This window comes from Hypanus sabinus, chromosome 9 (assembly GCF_030144855.1).
Source record: "Hypanus sabinus isolate sHypSab1 chromosome 9, sHypSab1.hap1, whole genome shotgun sequence".
Taxonomy (NCBI): Eukaryota; Metazoa; Chordata; class Chondrichthyes; order Myliobatiformes; family Dasyatidae; genus Hypanus; species Hypanus sabinus.
This window is the reverse complement of record NC_082714.1, coordinates 64,916,627-64,943,702: the sequence shown is the minus strand read 5'-3', so window position 1 is coordinate 64,943,702 and position 27,076 is coordinate 64,916,627.

The following is a 27,076-nucleotide window of genomic DNA, read 5'->3' as shown; positions in this document are numbered from 1 at the left end:
GGCTTCCTCAGGCCTTGTGTCACTTCCCAGCAGTCCTAGTGACAATGGCATGGTAGATGTGATCTCTGCAATCATCTGGACTTACTTCCATTTATTATTATTTAATTATTTATGGTTTTATATTGTTATATTTCTACACTATTCTTGGTTGGTGTGACTGTAAAGAAACCTAATTTCCATTAGGATAATAAAGTATGTCTGTCTGTCTGTCTGTTATGAGGACTGGGTTTCAAAGGTACACTTAATGTCACAGAAATGTATACAATATACATCCTGAAATGTTTTTTCTTCTCAGCCATCCACAAAAACAGAGGAGCACCCCAAAGAATGAATGACAGTTAAGCGTTAGAACCCCAAAGGCCCTCCAGCTCCCCCTCCCATGCTTAAGCAGCAGCAAAGCAACGATCCCCTCCCCCACCAACAAAAAGTAAGTATCGGCACCCCCCACCGAGCACTCAGGCGTGCAGCACAGCAACAACAAAGACACAGACTTGCTGTTCTCCAAAGACAACACGTTCGCCCGGTATTTGACATACCACAGGCTCTCTCTCTCTCTCTATTAAGGGAAAAAGGGGTGTTTCCATTTCACAGCGAGAGGGGAGACATAACAAACAACTTGCTGATTTATGATATTAAAAGTCTGTTGTGTCACTTTTCCGAGCTCTGTGCCCAAAGATCTCCAGTTTCTGAGCACATTGCCACAGATTTTCTGTCTTCCACAATTCCTGCCGGGACATCGACCTTCGATCTGCCCATCTCCAGTTGCAGTGATTGGGATGAACAGTGGAAATGCCCAAGCAAATTTTTTTTGTTGGGAATTTGTTCCAATTTTGCTTGTTTATATTCTTCCCTCCCGAATTTGGGCAGTAGGGTTGAACACAGACCTCATTTAGTGAAATGAATAAAGTGAACTCTGTTCACAATATCTGAATGCACAATATTGTCAGGCAGCATCTATAAGGAGAAGCACTGTTGATGTTTCGGGCTGAGACCCTTCGTCAGGACAGCTGTGTTCTACCAGCATTTTTTGTGTGTTGTTTGAATTTCCAGCATCTGTAGATTTCTTCGTGTTTGCTCAATATTGTATTGCTATTCCAGAGAAAGTGCCATGCAGGCAGGCAAATATTATGCAAGGGCAATGACAAGTTCAATTGAAAAATCAGGAGTCCATTTTTATTGCATTAGATGTTTGTTCAAGAGTCTTTATAGCAGTGAGACAGAAGCTATCCTTGAGCTAGGGTGCAAGTATCTGTTCTCAAGCTTTTGTATCTTCTGCCCAGTAGTAGGGGGGAGAAGAGAGACTGACCAAGGTAGGAGGGGTCAGATTTTGTTGACTGCTTTCCTGAGTAATCAGGACATGTACCGTCAACGGAGGCTGTTTTGGGTAAAGGACTGAGCTGCATTTACAATGCTCTGCAAAATCTTATGGTCTTAGGCAGAACAGCTGTCATACCAAACTATGATGCATTTGGATTGGATACTTTCTATGGAGTGTCTGTATTTTAAGATGTATTCAGTTTTAAGAAGCAGGAACAGGTCTCTCGCCAAGGCAGTGAAAACTATAATGTGGTTATGGATGGAGACAATTGCAGAATTTCTGCTTGAAGTATCATAACCTATAGAAGGAACCAAAAGCTAAGGATGTAAAGTTTTGCGATCTGCAGAGTCTTTTAAAGGCAGAGCAGGAGGAAGCCTCAACCACAGTTGGTTTAAAGGGAAAAAACTGACAAGGAATGAATAGTTCAGTAACCACGGTCAATGGAGATGAAACGGAGAGAAAGGGGAGCACAGGAAACAAAACAGCAAGAACTACATGGAGCAGATTTTTTTAAAATCTTCTCTTTTGAGTAATTCACCAAATTAAAGATCATTAGATGGCCTGCTCTCCTTTGAAGTGTGAAGCAGAGGCATGAAGCCAATTTTTCTGTAACTTAACAGAGAAATATTAACACACCATTGGGAATTGGTGAATAAATATGCCTGTTCCCTACTGCCTTGTGTAACTGCATCTTCACAGCTGGATCAAGGAAATGGGTTCAAAGATTACTGAAAAAAGGCTTCTGGGTTTATTAATAAATTAACTATATTGAAAGCTGGACTGTTTCTAAAAATAATTGTATCTTTTGTGCTTCTTTAAAGTGGTAGGACCCAGTTACAGCAAGATGGAGATCTTCTTCTGTCGAGTATTTTTAAAACTGGAAATAAAACTGGATACTTAAAAGGAAATATAAATCAAAGTAAAGAGCAAAAGCTTCTTAAAAGTGTCCTTAAGTAATTTGTTGTTTAGAATGGAAAGGAATTTCTGGCTCATTTGAGGTTGATCATATTATATAGGGAGTGAGGGTAGCGCAGTACCAAGGCTGAATCCAGTCTGTGTTGGAGGGCAGAGCTTGTTTTGGTAATATTTAAAGGATCTATCTTTACCTGTGTCAATGACAGGGAGTACAAGTTATCCATCATCTTCCAGATGAGTGTCTTCTTTAAGCTTTCTTTGACAATAATTGCTCATCTTCCTTGCTGTTCAAGGGCTGTTTAAACATTAGTGTGGAGAGTTAAGAACTCATAGTGTTCTGGCCAGCGGGAAGCTCTGACTCAGAAGCTGGTTGCTGTTGCTGAATCTCCTGGAGTCCTCGTTTATCTCTTAATGAAGCCCAGGATGCCACTCTCTCCCCACCAATCCTGCTCCCAACTATTCACATCCATCACTAGCCTGTTTTAGGTAGTTAATAATTCCTAAGCCGGCAAGTACTTTACTCTTTCACAGATGAGAATATTAGTGGAAGAGCCAGCACTCATTGCTCATCCTAATATGTCCTTGAACTGACTGGTGAGCTGGAATCACGTAGACGGCAGAATGGCGAGGGACTGCTGCTTTTTTCTCCTGAAAGAGACTAGTCCACCAGATGGCTTTTGCAATAATCCGGTCATGGAAGGGTCACCATCACTAATACAAATGGCTTTATTGCAGATTGCTTAATTAGCTAAATTTAAATTCACCAACTCATGGGAATTGGACTTATGTCCGGATCATATTTGGGCTGCTCAACCAGCCCCCCGATTACAGAATACACAACAACAAACAGTACATCACAGGAGTGGCACGTGGGCACAGGACGCTGTGCCCAACCGAATAAACCGAATAATTCAATTACACTAATCCTTTCTGCATGTGCACGATCTATATCCCTCTACACCCTGCTGAGTCATGCCTCTATCATATCTGCCTCTAACACCACCCCGGGCAGTGTTTTCCACATTCTCACCATTCTCATTGTGAAAAACCTGCTCCATACGTCTCCTTTGAACTGACCATCTTTTAACTTAAATGCATGCCCTCTCATATTACATATAGCAACCTTGGGAAGAGATACAAGCTATGTTTCGATTATGATACTGTCGGGAGCTTGCTTGTTTACTAGACCCAGAAGCCTGCGGCTCTGTGTACCCACATTGTATCCTTCTCCCCATTGAAAACAACCTGGGACACCACATTAGTACATTGCTTGCCTGCCAGTGGTCAAACAGAAGCAGAATCAGAATCAAGCTTATTGTCATTGATATACAGTGCCTATAAAAAGTATTCACCCGCCCTTGGAAGTTTTCAGGTTTTATTGTTTCACAACATTGAATGGTAGTGGATTTAATTTGGCTGTTTTTGACACTGATCTACAGAAAAAAAGACTCTTGCCTATTAAAGTGAAAACAGATCTCGACAAAGTGATCTAAATTAGTTACAGATATAAAACACAAAATTATTGATTGCATAAATATTCACCCCCTTCAAGTCAGTATTTAGTAGATGCACCTTTGGCAGCAATTACAGCCTTGAGTCTGTGTGGATAGGTCTCTATCAGCTTTGCACACTGCACACTGCAATTTTCCCCATCCTTCTTTTAAAAAAACTGCTCAAGCTCTATCAGGTTGCATAGGGATCATGAGTGAACAGCTTTTTTCAAGTCCAGCCACAAATTCTCAATTGGATTGAGATCTGGACTCTGACTTGGCCACTCTGGGACATTAACTTTGTTGCTTTTAAGCCATTCCTGCATAGCTTTATGCTTGGGGTCATTGTCTTGCTGGAAAACAGATCTTCTCCCAAGTCACAGTTCTCTTGCAGACTGCATCAGGTTTTCCTCCAGGGCTTCCCTGTATTTTGCTGCATTCATTTTACCCTCTACCTTCACAAGCCTTCCAGGGCCTGCTGCAGTGAAGCATCCCCACAGTATGATGTAGCCACCACCGTGCTTCTCAGTAGAGATGGTGTGTTTTTGATGTGCGGTTTTTGGCTTCCACCTAACAAAGCATTTAGTCTGATATGACCATAAAGCTCAAGTTTTGTTTCATCAAACCATAGTACTTTCTTCCAGCTGCCTTCAGAGATTCCACATGCCTCCTGGCAAACTCTAGCTTTCTCTTTGCCACTTTCCCATAAAATTGCAACTGGTGAAGCACCTGGGCAACAGTTGCTGTTTGCACAGTCTCTCCCATCTCAGCCTCTGAAGCTTGTAACTCCTCCGGAGTTGTCATCGGTCTCTTGGTGGCCTCCCTCACTAATTCCTTTCTTGCACAGTTTTTGAGAACAGCCTGCTCTAGGCAAGTTTACAGCTGTGCCATATTCTTTCCATTTCTTGATGATCAACTTAACTGTACTCCAAGAGATATTCAATGACTGGAAATTTTCTTGTATCAATCTCCTGACTTGTGCTTTTCAATAAACTTTTTGTGGAGTTGCCTGGAGTGTTCTTTTGTCTTCATAGTGTAGTTTTTGCCAGAGTACTGACCCACCAGCAGTTCAACCTTCCAAATACAGGTGTACTTTTCCTACAATCATCTTGACTGTACACAGTGATCACTATTTAACTAATTGCGTACTTCTAAAACCAATTGGCTGCACCAGTGATGATTTGGTATGTCGTATTAAAGGGGGTGAATACTTATGCAATCAACTATTTTGTGTTTTATATTTATAATTGATATAAATCACTTTATAGAGATCTGTTTTCACTTGGATAAAAAAAGAGTCTTTTTCTATTGATCAGTGTCAAAAAAGACAGATTAAATCCACTGTGATTCAATGTTGTAGAACAGGAAAACGTGAAAACTTTGAAGGGGGGTGACTACTTTTTAAAGTCACTGTATGTTGAGAACTCTGTAATTTTTCAACTGCAGTACAATGCAAAAGATACAAATTACTATATGTTACAAGAAGAAATTTTAAAATTAATTAGGTAGAGTAAAAGGAGAGCTAAATAGTAAGGTAGCCTTGGGTTCATGGAACAACCTGATGGCAAAGGGGAAGAAGCTGTTCCAAAAACAATGAGTGTTGTCTTCAGTCTCCTGCACCTCCTTCTTGATGGCAGAAATGACAAGAGGACGTCTCCTGGATGGCAAGGATCCAAAGCTTTTGCCAGTCCTGTGCTTCAGCACATTCATGCCAGACAGTAATGCAACCAGTTAAAATGCTGTCCAAGGTACAGCTATAGAAATCCGCTAGAATTTTTGAAAACATACTAAATATCCTCAAATGTGTAGTGAAATATAGGTGCTGGTGTGCCTTCTTTATAATTGCATCAATATGATGACACCCAGGAACTTGAAGCTGCTCACCCTTTCCACTGCTGACATCTTGATGAGGACTGGTGTGTGTTCTCCCAATTTCCCCTTCCTGAAGTCTACAATCAATTTCTTGGTCTTACTGAAATTGAGTGCAAGGTGGTTGTTGTGACACCGTTCAATCAGCTGATCTATTTCACTCCTCATCACTTTTTGAGTTTCTGCCAACAACAGTTAGGTTATTGGCAAATTTATAGATGGTGTTTGAACTGTGCCTAGGCACACTGTCATGTGTGCAGGGAGTATAGGCCTGTGTTGATTGTCGGCAAGGAGACGATATTTAGTGTGTGCATCACTGACTGTGATCTCTCAATGTGGAAGTCAAGGATGCAGTTGCACAGAAAGGTACATTGGCCCATAGCTTGTAACTGGCGCTGAGAGGATGATGGTGTAATCAGTAATCAGTAGCCTAATGTAGGTATTACTGTTGTCCTGGTAATTCAAGGCTGAGTGGAGAGCCAATGGGATTGCACCCACCGTAGACATCTTGCAGCGGTAGGCAAACTGCAATGGATCTAGGTCCGTACTTAGTTAATTCTAGTTAATAATACAGTTAATTCTAGCCAAGACCAGCCTCTCAAAGTAATTCATCACAGTAGATGTGAGTTCTACTGGGTGATAGTTGTTGAGGCAGCCCACCCTGCTCTTCGGCAAAGTCACTTTTCACAAAAGATCAGATAGTAATAAGCACAAACTCACTGAACTTTCTTGGAATTCTCTGATCTTACTGTTAAAATCAGCTCTTTTACCTGCACTTACAGTTAATGCATTTCATTTGGATATATGCTCATTCTTAGCAAGTATATATTGGAGGAGTTAAGATTTCCATGCAGCTCTTGACACAGATAAAATGTCTGATGCTGGAAAAAGACCTGCATAATCAGACCTAATCAAAGCAGTTTCTAGTGGCACCAGATGTTCATGAGCAATGCTCATTATTCCTGATTTCTCTTCCCCAACATCCTCCCAATGTCAAGTGAGTTGCCTAATTTGTTCAGATTTATGCCAGTAACTTTAATTGCATAAACTCCCGTTTCCAAAATGGACCCATATAGGTTCTTTATCCAAATGACCAATATTTTGAAATTATAGTCAAAGTGCACTGTTGTGTTTAGCTTCCTCTGATTGTTCACAGCAGTGTGGGAAATTAACCTTTTTATTCCTGGGACTCCAGAATATTCTAACAGAGTTAACAACAGCAACTAATCCCTGACTCACAGCCTCCCACTGACCAGCAGTCCTTTGAGCCCCTAAGTCTGCTGTACATGCTCATGTTTTAACAGACTTTCAACGCTGAACTTTTCAGTAATTAATTATAATTACAACACAATGAATCTGTTACAATTGACAAATCTGGCATGTTCTGGTATTTAGTCTATATTTTGTTTTGTAAAGTGAGCAGAAAAAAAGTATTGTTAAAGGGGTTAATCACCACTGAGGCATTTTTCATCAATATTAGACCAGCAAAGAAATTGTTTTTAGATAGAATATCACACAGTTGCAGGACAAAATGGAACACCAGTGCAGGGTGAGATGGCATAACATTACACCACTATAGATAAGTTATCACACCATATTAGGATAAAAGAGTACATTGCTACAGAACTGTGTGGCACACCATTATCAAGGCCAAATGTTTCTCCAAGTCAGGAGAAGAGGTCACGCCATTACCGGATAAGATATCACAATATATTAGCATTCCAAGTCAGGACGAGATGTCACACCGTTACAAGATGAGTTCACAAAATGGCAGGTGCAGATGGTACACCATTACAGAGAGATGACACACTATTGTTCCCAATTCCTCTTTCCCAACATACACCTAACGTCAAGTGAGTTGTTAAAGCTGGTCAGATTTATGCCAGTAAATTTAAAAGCTCACGCAAACTAATAAACAAAAGTAGTTTATTCATTAATTTGAGATAGCATATCATTACCAGTCGAGAAGTTACACCATATCAGGATGTGATGTATATTGCTACAGGACCAGATGTCACTCCATTACAAGCTGAGACATCACGCTGCGGCTGGATGAGAAGTCACACCATATAATGGCTGGTGCAGCAGTGTGGTAGCAACGCTGTGGTTTGATGGGTTGAGATGTCATACACATTCATGCATATATCCTGACACCATGACAATGTACCAGTGATCCCATATTTCCAACCTAGAACGTGGCTGTTCCTGAATTTAAGAATGTCTGATGTGCAGAAGTCAGTCGGGCAAAAATCTTGTAACAAGCTCTATTGATTTTCTGGAACCCACAATGTACCGTATACTTAGGAGAACTTAGCAGCTATGAACTTATGATCATTTTTCCACTTCTTTCTTCATCCATGCAAATATTACAGATGCCTGAATGTCAAATCTATCAGATAAAGTGTTGTATATAACATTGTTGCCTCAAATCATGTACGTTCTGGATTCACACAAGAATTCCACTGGCTGAGGGATAGCTGCAGCTGATTTGAACTGAACTGCAGTCTAACCAATTTGAGAAGAAGTGAATGGTGAAGGAAGGGATGTGCTTTCCTGCACCAGTCCACATTACCTTTGGAAATTCCAAAATACTTTTGTAGTTCTCTTCTGTGATGGAAAGTAAGTTGACTGCTTGCATCACAGCCCAGTATGGAAGTACCAATGCCCTTGGGTGGAAAATCCTACAAAATGGAGTGGATAGGGTAGGGTTCATCATGGGTAGAACTCTCCCCTCCACTCAGCACATCTACACAGTGCGCTATTGCAGGAAAGCAGCATCCATCATCAGGAACCCCCACAGCCAAGGTCATGCTCTCTTCTCACTGTTGCCATCAAGAAGGTACAGGAGCCTCAGGACTCACACCACCAGGTTAAGGAATAGTTATTACCCCTCAACCATCAGGCTCTTGAAACAGTGAGGATAACTTCACTCAACTTCACAACCTTTGGACTTACTTTCAAGGACACTTTATCTTATGTTCTCAATATTTATTGTTACCAAAAGATATAGGAGCAGAAGTAGGCCATTCAGCCCATCAAATCTGCTCCATCATTCAATCATGGGCTGATACATTTCCATCCCCACTCCCCTGCCTTCTCTCCATACCCTTTGATGCCCTGGCTAATCAAGAACCTATCTATCTCTGCCTTAAATGCACCCAAAGACTTGACCTCCACAGCTGCTTGTGGGAACAAATTCCACAGACTTACCAGCCTCTGACTGAAGTAATTTCTCCGTATCTCTGTTCCAAATGCATGTCCTTCAATCCTGAAGTCGTGCCCAAATCATTGACATACATCGTAAGAAGCAGCGGTCTCAACACTGTCCGCTGTGGAACTCCACTAGTAACTGGCAGCCAGCCAGAATAGGATTCCTTTATTCCCACTCTCTGTTTTCTGTCGATCAGCCAATGCTCCACCCATGCTAGCAACTTCCCTGCAATTCCATGGGTTCTTATCTTGCTAAGCAGCCTCATGTAGGGTACCTTGTCCAAAGCCTTCTGAAAATTACACCACATCTACTGCATCTCCTTTGTCTACCCTGCTTGAAATCTCCTCAAAAAAGTTGCAGTAGGTTAGTCAGGCAGGACTTTCCTTTCAGGGAACCATGCTGGCTTTGGCCTATCTTGTCATGTTCCTCCAGCTACACCGTAATCTAATCCCTAACAATCGATTCCCACAGCTTCCCAACACTGATGTCAGGCTATAGTTTCCTTTCTGCTGCCTCCCACCCTTCTTAAATAGCAGAGTAACATTTGCAGTTTTCCAGTCATCTGGTACAATGCCAGAATTTATCGATTCTTGAAGGATCATTGTTAATGCCTCCGCAATTTCTCCAGCTACTCCCTTCAGAACCCGAGGGTACATTCCATCAGATCCAGGAGAGTTACCCACCCTCAGACCATTGAGCTTCCTGAGCACCTTCTCAGTTGAAATTTTCACTGCACAAACTTCACTTCCCTGACACTCTTGAATGTCCAGTATACTGAAGATGTCTTCCACTGTGAAGACTGATGCAAAATATGAATTCAGTTCCTCTGCCATCTCTGCATCTCTTATTACAATATCTCCAGCGTCATTTTTTATTGGTTCTATATCTACGCTCAACTCTCTTTTACCCTTTACAGTATATACTTAAAAAAGCTTTTAATATCTTTTTTGATATTAGTCACTTGGTTCCTTTCATAGTTCATCTTCTCCTTCCTAATGACCTTCTTGGTTTTCTTCTGCAAGTTGTTAAAACCTTCCCAATCCTCTATTTTTCCACTAGCTTTGCTTTCTTTGTATTCCCTCTCTTTTGCTTTTACTTAGGCTCTGACTGCATTTGTCAGCTACGGTAGTGTCCTTCTTCCATTCAAAAATTTCTTCTTATTTGGAATATATTTGTCTTGCAATTTCGTCATTTTTCGCAGAAACTCCAGCCATTGCTGCTCTGCTTTCCTTCCTGCTGGTGTCTCTTTACAGTCAACCTTGGCCAGTTCCCCTCTCATGCCATTGTAATTTCCTTCATTCCACTGAAATACCAACACATTGTAACTTTGTTTCTCCTTTTCAAATTTCAAAGCGAACTCATTCATATTATGATCACTGTTCCCTAAGGCTTCCCTAACCTTAAGCTCTCTTATCACCTCTGGATCATTGTTTATTCACTTATTATTATTTCTTTTATATTTGCATAGTTTGTTGTCTTTTGCACATTGTTTGTTTGTCTGCTCGGTTGGGTGTTGTCTTCCATTGATTCTATTATGGTTCTTGATTTACTGAGTATGCCAGCAAGAAAATGAATCTCAGGGTTGTATGCGATGATACACTGTATATGTACTTTGATGATGAACTTGCTTTGAACACCCAGTTAAATACTTCTGAAATGCAGCCATTGGGATGGAGCTGATTCTAAACAGAAAGCTCCCACACAAAGAAATATAAATAACAATCAGTTTACTTATTCTTAACTGTTGGTGAAAGGACAAATATTAAGCAGTGCACTATGTAAAACATCCCCTGTTTTTTGAAATGCACAAGTTGGAATTGGGTGGAAAAGCAGTTAACACATTTAACCCTACCTTCACGGACAGTGTTTGATCCTAACTTCAGTAACTGTCTGTGTGGAGGTTGCAGATAGACTCTGTGGCTGTGTGATATTCCCTTGGTTCCTCCAGTTTCCTCCAAAATCACAAAGAAGTGCTGGTAGGTTAACTATTTGCCATAAATAATCTCCTGCTCCAGATGTGGGTCAAAGACTAAAGGACCAAAAGGCGGTGATGGACGTGAAGAAAAAAGAAGGAAATAAAGAAGCGGAACTAGGGCCAATGGCATTGTCTGTTTGCACCAAGCATGGACTTTATAGGCTGAATAGCCTCTTTCTGTAAAATAATGCATGTAATCTTTCACATTCAACAAAGAGAGAAGATTTCCAAAGTTTGCTATCCTTTTAACATAGCTCATTAGCTCAGTGAGTCAGACCTCAAGCCTGCCAATGTAAGTAGAATGGGGAAATGAATGGGGCAGAGAATAATAACAGGATTCTGGTAAACAAGATTCAAATATTTAGATATCCAAACTCACTCTCAATATCATAACTGAGCCCCCAATGGCACCCTCTTTAAATGGCAAAATAAACGGATGGATCTCTGAGTGATCATTTATGATTCCTCGGGTATAGGGCTAGGCCCACCTTGGTAAAGTTAGAATTAGATTCAATAGTTTACAGATAGTGTTAGTTAGGTCAATCCATTGGATTAGGAGATACCTGAGAATGAGTCAGTGAACAGGCATGGGGATCCCCTATTCAAGACCTCTGGCCTAAGGCAGATGCGAGCCATAAATGTTCAAGGACATCTACATTAATGCCGCATCTGTTACATCACTTTCAGAACATCTTTACATCCCATGATTTCAATTGTAGTCACTGTTCTACAGCAGAAAACACGCCAACTAATTTGCACACAACAAACTCCCAGTGGGACAATCAGCAGGTAATCTAGATATCAGCGCGTTTACTGGAGATAAAAGTTGTCAGATATACAGAGGATGCCTCTCTTGTTCTCCTGCAGCCTAGTGACATTAAATCTTTCACTTCTGCCTGAGACAGCGGGTGGAGCCTCAGTTTAATGTCTTGTCCAGGAGGCTGTATTCCTGGCAGTGCAGCACGTTCCACACTACTGCACTGGATAACAGTGAGAGCTCCACACACCACTCAGTGATCCAGGTAAGATACAAGGCGGCAGCGTAAACTGGGCATCAACCACAAACCTAAGGTTTACTTTCAAAAGGCTAGCTGAACAATGGCTTTCTAATGTGATTGGATATTTTATAGGAAGCATGAGCCATAAAACAAAATCTGTAGACTTTCAGAACATAGGCCCAGAATCATCCAGCTTACAGAGGACATTCAGCCAACTACAGCCATGCTAGTTGTTCAAAAATAATTTAAATGTGCACCCTGTTTCCCAGCCAGTCAGTCATAGCTCTGCTGAATAAGCCTGCGGTCAGACTAAAAATGGATTTTTCCTACACCTCTTTATAGAATTAAGATTCCCAAGATTTGCTTGGACTGGTTCAACAACTTCAGAATATTCCCATCATTAACATGTTTTTAATAATTACTCAGGTTCTCCCTGTGAAGCTTGTAATCAAGAAAGTCAAAAATACCATCATCACCAAGAGACGGTTTCACTAGGGATCAATGTTGAATTGAATGTTAGTCAATTATTATAAAACAGCAAGCTCACAGCCAGAAACAACAGTAAAATAAACAATAAATCTCTAGCTCCAGGAAAATATCAACAAGGATTTTGTATTTCCACTTTCTTCATCAACACACTCCTGTAGACTCCTGAACACTGAATTTACTCGGGCACGTTCTAGTGCTTTTTTCCAGGTGTGTGACTCCAGACAAGGTGTCCACCCCCATTCACTGGTGAGCCCACTTGTCATGCCTTCAGCAACAGTTCATTCACAAACCCACCATACCACCTACACACGAAGCCCAGGCACACCCTCTAACAGCAATTCTGGCCCTTCTTTGTGCTAGTGCCAGGAAAACAGGGAAACTTCTCCCAGCAACACACACAAAATGCCGGTGGAACACAGCAGGCCAGGCAGCATCTATAAGGAGAAGCACCGTCGACGTTTTGGGCCGGGACCCTTCGTCAGGACTAACTGAAAGATAACTTCCCCCAGTATTTAAACTTTACAAAATGCTTTACAGCACTCTTACCAGTGCTGAAGAATATCTGATCAGAGTTTTTCTTTGCATGATAGAATCATCACATCCTCTCACCAACACTCATAACATAGGAGGCCTATATTTTGCCCATACTAACAACTGATTTGCAATTTTACCCCATATCTTAATGGCTTTCAAAGGATAGTGGTTCAAAGTGTCTTTACAGCTATCTCCTTGAGTCAGCAATTTTATGAGAAGAAATACAACCCTGGTTCCCTGCAAAAAGGGCCTTCCCCATATAGTAAATAAGTTTATGCTATTGAATATTATGCCATCCAACCAGCCCACCTTGTGTTCTGTTCAACATTCTAGCCTGGTTCTGTCTCTACCTTTATAGAAGATACCACAGTACTGCACAGGAACAGACCCTTCGACCCATGATTTTTGTGGAACTAATTAAACTAAACTAGTCATTAAATTATGAACTAATTAAATTAAACTAGTCATTAAATGTCTAACTAAATTAATCACTTCTGCCTACACAATATTCATATCCCTCCATTATCTGCCCATACACCTCTAACTTATTTGCCTCCACTATGACCCCTGGTAAGACATTCCAGGCACCCAGCACTCTGTAAAAAAAAAACCATCCTCTTCATATCTCCCTTGAATGTAACCCCTTTCACTTTAAGTGCATGCCCTCCAGTGTTAGCCATATTAAACCTACAAAAATGATACTGGCTATTGACTCTGTCTCTGCTTCTTATAATCTTCAAAACTCCATCAGGTCTTCCCTCAGCCTCTGATACTATAGAGAAAACAGCCCACGTTTATCTTTATTCTTTCATAACATCTACTTCCGGTCTTGTACAAGAGTTAGAACTTTAAAATTATGATGGGGTTTGATCAGGCAGATGTCAAGATGATCTTCTTGACATCTACTTAATAAACCTCATCATAATTTTAAAAATATTTAATAAACTATTCCTCACAAGCACCTCCATGTGATGCCTACCCCAGAAGGAACTAATATCTTGGTTTGGATGTGGGTCATTTACTTTTGGAGTACATGCTTTTCTCCAGCCAGATGCAGGCGTGGAATCATCCTCTGAGAGGCCACTTACACACCAGCAGTGAGGCCCAGTGTAGATATCTCCCCACCCTGGCAGCTTGTAGCATTTCCAACAAGGCCTCACCCTGGCCAGCGAGGCAAACCCCACCCCCCCCCCACCCCCCCAGTATACTGGCTGTCATTTAAACTGAATATTTATGAATTTCTTCAACATTTTGGTTAGGTTGGGTTTGTTCTCACTGGACTGCTGGGTGCCCTTATAAGGCTTATAAAAAGATTAAGGACATAGATAGGGGAACTAGTTGCAATCCTTTTTCCCAGGGTAGGATAGTGTAGACTAGAGGTACAACTTAAAGCAGAGGGGAAAGATTTAAAGGCGATCTGAGGGGTAAGTGAATGCTGGTTATTGGGAACAAGTTGCCAGAGGAAGTGATGAGGATGGATGCAAATACTACATGTAAAAGGCATTTGGACAGCTACTTAGATAAGGAAAGCCTAAAGACATTTGGTCCTAATGTTTATAGATAGGATTAATGTAGAAAGGAATCATGTCTAGCATGGGAAACATGGGCTGAAGGACTTGTTTCCTCTCTCTGACTCAATAACTCTGTCACTCTATTTGAGAGCTTCTTTGAAGTACTACGGAACAGAAGTAGTGCTGAAGGAATAAAAATTATTTAAAAATCCTAAAATTAAATCAGTTAAAAAGATACATGTTTAAAAACAAGTGAATGCCTTTAAATAGAACAAATTGGAAATGCCAGTGCCCTGAATGGGAGAGCCTACAAAAATAATGGATATGGCCCAGTCCATCACAGATAAAATGCTTGCCACCATTGAGCACATCTACACAGAACATTGTTGGAGGAAATCATCATCACGGAGCCCACCATCCAGGACATGCTCTCTTCTCTCTGCTGCCATCTGGACTCGCACCACTAGGTTCAGGAACAGTTATTATCCCTCAACCATCAACCTCTTGAATCAGAAAGAATAACTTCACTCAACCCATCACTGAACTTTTCCAATGACCTATGGACTCATTTTCAAAGACTCTTCACCTCATGTTCTTGATATTTATTGCTATTGATTATTATTATTATTATTTACTTTTTTTTTGTATTTGTACATTTTGTTGTCTTTTGCCCATTGGTTATTCTGTCCATTTTGTTGTGTGCAGCTTTTCATTGATTCTGTTGTGTTTCTTGTATTTACTGTGAATGCCTGCAAGAAAATGAATCTCATGGTTGTATATGGTGACATATATGTACTTTGATATTAAATTTACTTTGAACTTTGAATTGAATTATGCTAAACAAGTTTACTTACCATTTCCTTGGCAGCAGTTTTTTCCCATTCATTTCAATGGGATATCTGCCCTTGCAGTAGATTAATGTGGAAAGAATCAGTCAAAGGAAATCTGAGCATGTTGCACTACTGGTTGGACTCCATTGGAAGCCCACTGCTGCTGCCTGAGTCAGCAATTGATAGGGTCTGACTGCTCCACCTCAGCCAGCTCTCTGGAGTCCTGACATTAAGTACAGTGGGTTCCTGTAAATTGCACCATCGGTTAATTGAGGCAGCCACTTATTTTAGACACCTCTTAAAGAACAAAAATTAATTGAGAAAGTAGCCGGGATTCCCTTCATTTGTTTGGTAGAGTATGCCACTTAATTGGGACAGGAGACTGCTGCCAAACAGTTTCTAACTAGCATCAGTTGCATGCACTTGCATGGCCTTCAGATACCACACAGTGCTTAGAGCAAACACTTCTCAAATAGTATCAGTTGTGTGCGTTTGTGTTCGAAAGCAGTGATAATTGGCGAGAAGTAAGTAGTAAGACAATTCAGGTCTGTTTTGCTCACTACAGTGATTTTTGACACTACTTCATGCAGGAAGGCTATGAAGATAGCCCATTATCTGTACTAGGTGTCTGCTAATTTTTTTCATTTACAGTCAATCAAAAGAATATAACATTGTACACTGTATGAATTCCTCTGTCAATAACAATTAGGAACTAATACACAATTTTATAGTACTGTAGTACTATTGGTAGAGTTCTAATTTGTTATGTATTTCATTTAACTACATAATTTGTTACTCAATTTTTTTACCTATTTCCATGAAACTTTGCCTAACTGGGGCAACCAAACTGGGCCAAATTTTACTGGTCCTGATGTGCCCCAATTAACCAGAATCCACTGTACTTGAAAGTCAACAGATCTGGGACCCTAACCCTGCCAACTGATATGCCAATGGTCTTCTCCAAAATCCTTTGGTCATTAGCCTAATGTGGATAACTTGTTTTGAGTTTAATTTGATCCACTGAGTTGTAAACCTTTTGTTTAAGAGCCTATGAATCTTGGCCAAGGCAGTATTTAACACCTCTAAATAGCTAGAGAGAATTGGTTCATTAGTTCAGCATTTAAACTTTATTTAAACTCATTAAAACCTGAAAGGTTGGAGAGATAGTAAGGCGAAAGTGAGCACTGAGTATGATGCTTGGACTGAGCATTTGCTGCTTGGACCAGTAGGACAGGAAAGCCACAAAACTACTGTTTGATAACTTTCTCAAGCAACCAAAGGTGGATTTTTCCAGCTTTAAAATCTTTATGACAACACTTGTGACTGCAACTCGCAGTGAGGAGATGAAACACAGATCCCATTGAATAGTAAAGCAGACTCAGAGGGGCCGAATGGTCTATTTCCATTGCTATTTGTCAGTGTTTCTTTTCAAACTATATGTGGAGAAGGCTAAACTTCTTCAATTGCTCTTCATAAGACTGATTGATCAATCACTCTTCACAGACTGTCCAATGCTTTAATGAGGCCTCATTTGAGGACCATAAAAAGTTTTGGTTTCCTTCTTTAATGAAGGATGTTACACAGTCTGGAATCAATACAGAGTAGGTCACTAGATTGATACATGGAAAGATGAATTTGGATTATCAGGAAGGACCAGGCATGTTGCTGGTTTAAAAGATTCTGAAATGGATATAAAATTCTAAGTGACTCTACATGGAGGAATCCTCCATTCATTGAATGAACCTAATACTGCAGATTTGTTTCAGCTCCCAATCACTTTAAGTTGAAATGAGAAATATAATATCTCATAGAGGTATGAATCTTTGGAATTCTCTGTTCTCAGAAGCAGTCGATGCTATAACATTAAGAATAGATAGACCGTTTTTTGGATTGTAACGGAATCAATGTTCTTGAGGACTAGCAAGGAGATGGAGATAAAGGTGATTAGACTACTAATAATTTGTCGAATATTATAGCCTACTAAAGCAAACTGCACCTGATCTTATTCCTTTGACTATACTTTGATTAATTTTGATGCTAGATTTGAAAAATAAAGATGTATCTTTGGAAATGGGTGAGAGACTTAACTACAGAGATGTCCAATAAAAAATGGTTGAACATATGACACAGCTAGTATAACTGCTGTCTCACTGCATAATAGACCTCTGTACAATCCTGACCTCAGGAGCAGTCTGTGTGGAGTTTGCATTCTCTCCCTAAGCATGTGTGGGTTTCCTCCAGGTGTTTCGGTTCCCTCTCACATCCCAAGGACTGCAGGTTAGTAGTTTAATTGACCACTGTAAAGTGTACCTATTGAGTAGGTGAGTGGTGGAATCCGGGGGCAGGTTGACGAGAATACGAGGGGAATAAAAAATGGGATTAATATCAGTTGAGGGGCTTATGGGATAATCCATCTTCCAATTATTTATAGTCTTATGGACCAACTCTCTCACCTCAGACTGAGTCTTCTAAATATATACTGAGATTATTCCATAGTCAGTGTTTTCTTCTTTAGGTGAGAAGGCCGAAGCCACAAATCATATTCTACTATGCTCTTACAAAAGCCAGTATAAATTCTGCAGCCTACTTCTTGAAACATTAGCTTCACTCCTCCATTTTGTCATCTAAAGTGTACATTCTTCACCGATTAAAGTGTCGCAGAAGATTGAGACATCGAGGCGAACGTGGGTGAGCGAGAATTTCGGTGCTGACTGCCGTCCTTTCGACTGAAGGACTCTGGGAGTGACCTATCACTGTGTGGCTCACTGTGGCAGGCAGGTAGGCCTCTCTGCCTCCTGTGGTGTCCCTCTCTTTCAATGAATGTCAGTGATATCATGGATCTGCATTTATGGATTGGACTATTGCATTTATGGACTTTGGCCTTTTTAGGTTTTTATATTCTGTAGCTTTTATCGCCTGTCCCTTGTCTGTTCCGTTGTGTGAGGGAGGATGTTTGTGGGTTGCTGTTCTGTTGTGTTCTGTTAGTTTTTTGTGGGGGGGGAGGAGTTCCAGCTCCATTTTGTATGGGGGGAGGGGGTTTTGGGGGTTTGATGATCGTGATACCATTTCTTTTTGTACTGGGTGAATGTTCTTTCTTTGTGGCTATCTGGGGAAAACAAATTTCAGAGTTGTATTTGGATATATACTTTGATAATAAATGAACCTTTGAACGTATTTATTGAATTTCATGTTTACTTAGTACAATCCTAAACCAACACACCAGGTCCCCTGCATAATTTCTCACCATTAAAAAAACATCTACTATTCTATTCTTCAGACCAAAGTGCACAATCTCTCAGTTTGCTCCATCTGTTGTCTCCTTTCTCAATAATATAACCTGCCAATGTCATTTGATATACACTCTGCTCCTTCTTAGCAACTTCCACATTTACTCTTAGCTTTGTAGAACTGGCAAATGTATTAATCTCTGTCTTTTTTATCAAGGACATTAATACACATAGCTGATAACTCAAGGCCAAAACCATTAATTATTGCTCTCTATTCATCCTCCAACATACAATATGTTACAGTAATGCCACTCGGGTCCTTGTTTAATTGCAACTTTCTGATTTGTATGTTTTTCAATGGTCTTTTGAAAATTTAGATATACCACACTTATTGGCAACCCCTTGTCTATCCTGCTACTTACATCCTAGAAAATGTACATTAGATTTGTCAAACATGAAAATGTCTTCATAATACCTTAGAGAATTTGTGTATTGATATGATTTCCTCCGTGTCCCATTACTACTTCTTTTACTGGTCGATTCTGACAGTTTCTAACAACCAATGTCACATTAATTTCTCTCTACTTGTTTCTCCCGCTTCTCTTAAGAAGCAGATTAGAGAAAAAAAATCTTCACTTTGCCCTAATCTCCTCCTGAAGGAGTACCATCCATGTTCTTCACTAACTCTTACATACTCAACTTGTGCCTCAAAATGAATCTGAACACTAAGAGCTGATTGTTCCACATGTACCAATGACCAACAATGCTCACTTTTTTTATCTTTTCCTTCACTTTGTGACAGCGCACACAAAGTTGGAAGTAATTGCCCATCCCTCAAACTGATTCATTTTGTCAGATCACTTTGAAAGGGCAATTTAAGAAGCAATTATATGGGAGTGGTTCTGCATCACATAGAAGTTTGGGCAGAATAAGAATGTCTAACTTCCTTCTCAAAAAGATTGACCAAGGATTTCATGACAATGTAAAGCTTTTATTGAGTCCTGGTCACTTTTCTTAAACTGAAGATTGCTTGAACAGCCTTGGTGGATTTAAGATCATGTTTTATTCTTGTTAAAATTGTCAAAGGTAAATGAAACTGCTTGGATTAAAGCAGCAAATGGATGAGGACTTCAGACCTTCATCTCAAAGTTCTGTTAAACTTTTTGGATAGGATCCAAAGTAAATAGGGATAGTCAAAAACTTCATTTGTTGTGGTGAAGCTGGGGAGAATTGATTAGAGGAAAGTTTCAAATTCTAACCAATATTACACTCATTATGCTAGTAATGTTTATTTTATTAGGGATACCTGTACACTAACTTATTAATGCAAATCATAAGGCAGCAACTCTATGCATAAAAACCTGCAGAACAAACACTAGATTGGGGGAAAAATGTGAGTTAAGTGACTTTGACCATGGAATAAATGTTGGTGCCAGATGGGGTGGTTTGAGTATCTCAGAAACTGGTAGTCTCCAGGGATCTTCATTCACAATGGTCTCTAGAGCTTACAGAGAATGGTGCAAAAAAAATCCAGTGTGTGTCGGATCAGTGGTCAAAAACATCTTATACAGTTCCAGTGAGAGAAGTCAGAGAAGAGTGTTGAGATTGGTTTAAGCTGACAAAAAGGTGACAATAATTCAAATAATCACGTGTTGAAACAGTGGGATGCAGAAGAGCATGTATGAATGGGCAACATGTCAAACCTTGAAATGGGTGTACTACAATGGTAAAAGACCATGAATGTATTCTTGATGGCCACTTTAAGTACAGGAGGTACCTAATAAATGGTCACTAACTGTATAAAACTCTGCCACGGATGATCCCAAGTCCATCTGTGAAAGGAAGAGGGTTGGACATGGGGCTAGTAACCTCATCCCATAAAAACCTTGTGTTACAAAAATGACAACAGAAACTCTGAAGATGGTATCTCTGGTAGAGGAGGGAAACATCAGGAGGATGGGCTATACCTGGGGATAATTTGAAAGACTAGCCCAGGACAGAGCACTCTGGTGAGCTACTGTAGGTAGCCCAAGTCCCAGTAGGTCTAATGGAATTAAATAAGTAAGAGTGTACAGTGTAACTGTGCTAATTGGAGATGGAGAAACAGCAATGAGAACACTATGAAAAGAAGGGAAGAATTGGAAGACAGCTGTAAAAGAATTAGACCTGAATCAAATGTGTTAACATTGCAATAATAGCTCCACCTGAACTCAACTCCCAGCTGTAATGGGTTGGCTATACACATCAATGTAATGGACTGCACTGTAATTTCTGCATCAATTCAATGCTCTTTCCAGTAACGATAAATGGAGAAACTGCAGCCAAAATCGCAACTGGTAGAAATATACCATTTCAAACTATGAAAACATATGGAAAAAACATTCCAGTGATTTTAACCTGAGTTCAAATTGAACTGAGACTAATGGGATAGGAAAATTCAACATCAATCAGTAAAAATGACTGTGAAGCTCCAGATTGTCATAACCCCTTTATGCAGCCCTTTAGAGATGGAAATTTGATATCCTTATTTAGCTTGACTCTCCATGTGACATTAGTTCAATGCCCATATAATTGATTCATAAATTGCCCCTTTGGAGTGAGCTGCAAGCTACTCAGTTTTAGGGACTGGTAGTTATTGCCAACTTTGTGAATGATGCATGAAGTGAAAACTGGTGACAGCAACTTTGAGGCATTAACTCTGTGCTTTCTCCATAGATGTTTCCTGACCTGCTGAACAGTTCAAGCATTTTTGGTTTTTATTTCAGATTTTCAGCATCTGCAAGCTTTTATTTTGGGAATCATTCCAGATTGAAGTCATCCTGCATTAAGATAGCAGAGGCTCTCTTGAGTCAGTAGCGCCAAAACTGCAACTAACTGACAACTGTATTCAAGGGAGGTTTTAATTTGGTTAATGTGGCTGCTAGAAAATTATTATAAGTTTGCAATAAGCAATGCTTCTCCAAACTCAGAGCAAATTAAATGCAGGTATAATCTGTGCATATCATGACTTAGATGCTTGGATGAACTGACAGCATTTCAGAAGTACTTAATTAACTGTAAAGCATTTTGGGATGTTGAAGGGTCATGAAACAAACACTTGAAAGTGTTAAATCTTCTTCCCTTCTCATTTATTTCTCAGTGTTGGGATAGTCTCATTCTCCCTACCTGATCCTGCGACAAGAATTAAATTTCTTAAAAACACACACAAAGAAAAAACACCATATTTCCATTATACGCAGTGCCACAATGAACTTTGCACCAACTTAACAAGTAAAAAGTGGAATTTAGGAAGTGAGATAAACAATTTGCACACAAGATATTCCACAAATAACAACTTGATGATGTTTTAGTGCTGTTGATTGCATGGACATGGCAAAACTAGTCAAAATTGTGCTAGGAAATGCTTTAGTTTCAAACAAGAGGAAGGACAAGTCCTCAACTGGAAAACATCATTGATCGGAGGTGCAAAGGGACTTGGGAATCCTCGTGCAGGATTCCCTGAAGGTTAATTTGCAGGTTAAGTCATTGGTGAGGAAGGCAATTGTGATATTAGCATTTACTTTGAGAGGATGAAAATACAAAAGCTAACATGTAATGTTAAGGCCTTATAAAGCACTAGTGAGACCTCACTTCGATGTGTTGTGAGCAGTTTTGGGTCCCTTATCTAACAAAAGATGTGCTGACATTGGAGAGGGTTCAAAGGAGGTTTAAAAATGATTCCAGGATTGAAAGGCTTGTCATATGAAGAGCATTTGATGGCTCTAGGCCTCAACTCATTGGAATTCAGTAGAATGAGGGTTGACCTCATGGGAACCTATCGAATTTTAAAAGGATTCAATACAGCGGATGCGGAGAGGATGTTTCCTATGGTGAGGGAGTCTAAGACCAGACAATACAGCCTCAGTACAGAGGGTCATCCTCTTAGAATAGAGATGAGGAGGAATTTCTGTAGCCAGAGTGGTGAATCTTTCCAATTCATTCCCATAGGCCAAGTTATTGTGTACTTTTAAGGCAGAGGTAAATAGATTTTTCATTATTCAGGCCATAAAGGCAGGAGACTGGGGCTGACAGGGAAAATGGATCAGCCATGCAGAAATGGTAGAGCTTACTCGATAGGCCAAGTGGACTAATTCTGCTCTTATGATAATGTTTTATTGCTCACTCTTTACTGCACTCAAATATCAGTGCTAATTATAGACAGATAACCCCTGATGGGGAATCAAACTCCTCACTCAAAGGCAAGCATATTACCCATTGAGTCACAACTAACACCAAGTGAGGATGCGATAGTTGTCCAATTTACTACACCAGGAGTTATCTGTTTCTGGCAAGCTGTTGGCAAACATGTGTTATGACAGTGAAAATAATTACTATATTTCTGAAAATGTCTCTGCCTTATGGAAGTTATGTGAGATCAAGAATCTGTTTTATATTCAAACAGAAGGAAGTGAGGCAGGAAGAGTTTTGTGCCATTACCTCACACTTAATGGCTCCTGGGAATATAAGTTTTTATGTGCAATTTGCTGTCAGGACAGTAAAAGATATTATTACGGAATGTTATTGAAGTGGGTTATAAAAAGAATCGATTTTTTCTTAAAGTTTAAATTCTTATAATAAAGTAATGAGAAGGAACAAGACTTGGAATGAAATAAAAGAATGGGAAGCAGGTGGGAGAGGGTAGGTGGTCAGGAACTTCAAGGTGAGTATAAAAGGGCCCACTGGAAACCCGTGTAATTGTGATGATAAAGACAGTGGGGAGAGGAAAGCGGAAAGTTAGATTTAATCAACGATTAAAGAGGCAACTTTGGAGAAAACTCTTCTGCAGGTATGTGTTCAGCTGTACCTGCTGCAGGGATGTTAAGTTGCACGTACTTGCTTTAGTAAGGGAGGCGAGAGGGAGGCAGAGAGTGGTCACATCAACACCGGCCTTCTCTGGGAAGAGTGAACGTAGAGCTCTCCCCCATCATAGTTTAGGTTAATTGAGCGAGAAAGAAGGTTGTTTGCTCCTTTCCCACAACCAGGGAGAGTTTAGCTTGCTACGTTGAGTTAATAGTTACATAAGAGACTACACATTTTGCAGGGAAATAGAAAGGGACTGAATCGTTAAAGACATTGAAGAGATAATGTTGGACATGAATGGCTCTCCCTGATACAGTGCAAGGGTTCAGTCGTGTAATAACACTGGCTTTGCAACCTTTACAACGGTTACCTAGCAACCTACACTCTATAACTCCTTCTATAAAAGTCAAAGCCCGTCTGGTGCAGAATTATGTGTGAAAGACAGTTCTGAAAAGAATTGCAAATACAGAAGCCACGGAAACAGCTGAAGTAGTTAAGAGGCGCTGGTTACCGGGACTTGGCAGTTTAGATGCGGGGAAGATGTTTCTCCCCGGCTGTGGTATGTGAATCACATTCAGATAGTGTGGGACTGGAAAAAATGAGCCAGACATTCAGGACAGAAACGAGAAGATCCTCACTTGGAGAATCTTTGCAGTTCTCTGCCCGTGGTGGGTCAGTCACTTGGTATATTCAATCCAAGGAATGATAAATAGGTCCACAAACTCCAGAAAATCTTCAGATGCTGGAAATCCAAAGCAACACAGACAAAATGCTGGAGGGACTCAGCAGGCCAGGCAGCATCTGTGGAAATGAGTAAACAAAGACCCTTCAGCAGGACAAGATAAATTGGTGTTTGGATGTGAAGGGAAGGAATGTAAAACTGGAGGAGGGAAAGTGGCACCGAGTAACAGAAATCAGGGTCTTATTGAATGGTGGGACAATTGATGAGAGGACATGGATGAACTTTAATTTCTTATATTGTCTTCGCATCTTGTAAATAAACTTTTTTTTTTGTGAAGAAGGCTTTGCCATGTGGCAAAGTGTGGCAAATCGCCCTGCTGCCATTTTCCCAAATATTGGTTTTGGGAGATCCTAAAGGCACCTGGTCAATGAGTAAGAAAGTCAAGGGAGGGTGGAAGGATTAAAGTGGGTGCTGGAGAGCAGAGTGGGTGTGGCTGATGGATCCCAAGCATAAATTTGACTTCCAGGTCTTCAACTCAGTCTGGGGCTAAAACAAAATCAACTAAGGAGACTGGCTTGAAGAGATTAGGTGATGCAAGGAAGTCTGAGCATTTGGAATGTAGACATAAATTATATGTCTACTTACACAAGTAGAGGAGAGGTGGGAAAAGAAGAAGATAACATGAAAGCAAAGAGAAAGCTCGCTAGTAAGAGATACTTAGGAAAAAAAGAAAGTAAAAATTTGTGAGATCTGGGCAACTGAAGGTGTCAATCAGCACATTGTCCCAGGAGTAGATGCCTCGCCACTGCTCATATTGATCCAAGAAGCCTTGCATCTCAGCTCTCTCCAACCCCCTAATACCAACAGGGAAAACTGCAGACCTCTCTTCCAAATTCCTTTCAATGACAACATCACCTCAAGACTACCACTAACTTGAGGAAATGTGGAATATAGAGAAGTAATGTTCTGAAGTAAATCTTGTTTACAAGCCACAGAAGGGGCAGGAAACACCCTGCTCAGAACAGAAGAACCAGTTCTCATTCTGATGAAGGTGTTGATCCAAAATGATGACAGTCCATATCCCTCCACAGATGCTGTCTGGCTTGCTGAGCTCCTGCAGCAGATTGTCCGATGCTGTGTAAACAATTCTCATACTGTGACCCTCTTCATCTCCAAGTATGAACATTTTGCTTCCAGCATGAATCCTTCTAGAAGCTATGAGAACACTAAACATTAATTTTCAATGATAAGATTTTTAATTGGACATTTATGTGACACCCTTGCTCCCAGTCTTAACGTGGGAAACATTCCTTCAATTTCTCCATTCTACTGAGGCCCCAATCAAACAGGCATTACATGCAACATCTTCGTAACAGAACAGCACACCTGCCTCATTCCTCGTTACACAACCTGATATCAGAACATAGCTCCACCTCTGGTGAGTGTCATTTATTTCCACAACTCTGTCCCATCACTTGTGTTGTAATTGGTTTACTTTTTTGTGAGGCTGAGCCTTGCAAGGTGTCACACCCTGATGATGTGCCTAATTGGTCACTGCAAACCTGTGCCAACCAACTAGTGGGTGTGTTCAAGGACATAATCAATCTCTTACTGTTGAAGTCAGAGGTTCCCACCTCCTTCAAAAGGGTGAAAATCATAACAGTGCTCAAGAAGAGCAGGAGAACTGTCTCAATGACTTTTGCCCAATTGCACTCACAGCTACTGTGATGAAGCACATTCAGAGTTTGGCCATAACCAGATGCAACTCCTGCCTAAGTAAATACCTGGACCTGCTGCAATTTGCCAATCACTACAATAGGTCTATAACAGATACAATCTCATTGCCTCTTCACTCAGCCTTGTACCACCTGGACAACAGCAATATCTACATCAGGTTTCTGTTTACTGATTACAGCTCAACATTCAACACCAGCATGCCCTCAGTACAAACTCCAAACCCTAGGCCTCTGTACCTTCCTCTCCAACTAGATATTTGACATCGTCATTGGGAGACCAGAGTCAGTGTGGATCAGAACTAGCATCTTTTCCTTGCTGACAGTCAACATTGGAGCACCTCAATGCAGTGTGCTTACCCACTGCTTAACTCTCTCTACACACACAACTGTGTGGCTCAACACAGCTCAAATGCCATTTATAAATTTGTCAATAACATAACTATTGTTGGCAGAATGTCAAATGATGATGAGGAGGCATTTAGAAGTGAGATAGATCAGCTGGTTGAGTGGTTCTGCAACAAAAACCTTGCACTCAATGCCAGTAAGACCAAAGAATTGATTGTGAACTTCAGGAGGGGAAGTTGAGGAAACAGACACAGTTCTCATCAAGGGATCTCTAGTAGAGAGGGTGAGCAGTTTCATGTTTCTGGGTGTCAGCATCTCTGAAGATCCATCCTGGGCCCAACACATTGATGTATTTACAAAAAAAGGCATGACATTGAGTATATTTCATTAGGAGTTTGAGGACATTTGGTATGTCATCAAAAACACTAGCAAATTTCTACAGATACACTATGGAGAGCATTCTAACTGGCTGCAGCACGTCTGATATTTTGTTTTCAGAGATACAGCACAGAGCAGGCCCTTCTGCTTCAATGAGCAGCCCACCTATTTAACACCAGCCTAATCACAGAGCAATTTATAATCACCAATTAACCTACTAACTGGTACATCTTTGGCTGTGGGAGTAATTGGAGGAAACCCACTTGGTCATGGGAAGAATGTACAAACTCCTTAAAGACAGTGCCAGAATGCCCCAGGGTTAATCTATTGGCACATGGAGGGGCCTTGGCACTGAGAAAACTCAGTCAGCTCCATCAGGGGCACTAGCCTCCCCAGTATGGAGTACATCTTCCATTATTAAAAACCCCCACCACTCAGGACATGCCCTTTCCTCATACTATCATCAAGGAGGAGGTACTGGAGCAGGAATACTCACATTCAGCAATTTAGGAACAGTTTCTTCCCCTTCACCATCAGATTTCTGAATGGACAATGAATCCATGTACACTATCTCACTATTCCCCCTCTCTTTTAGCACTACTTATTAAATTATATATATAGATAGACATAGATATATAGATACTTACTATAATGTATATGTTTTATTATGTATTTCACTGTACTGCTACCAAACAACACATTTCACGAAATATGCCTGTGATAAGGAAT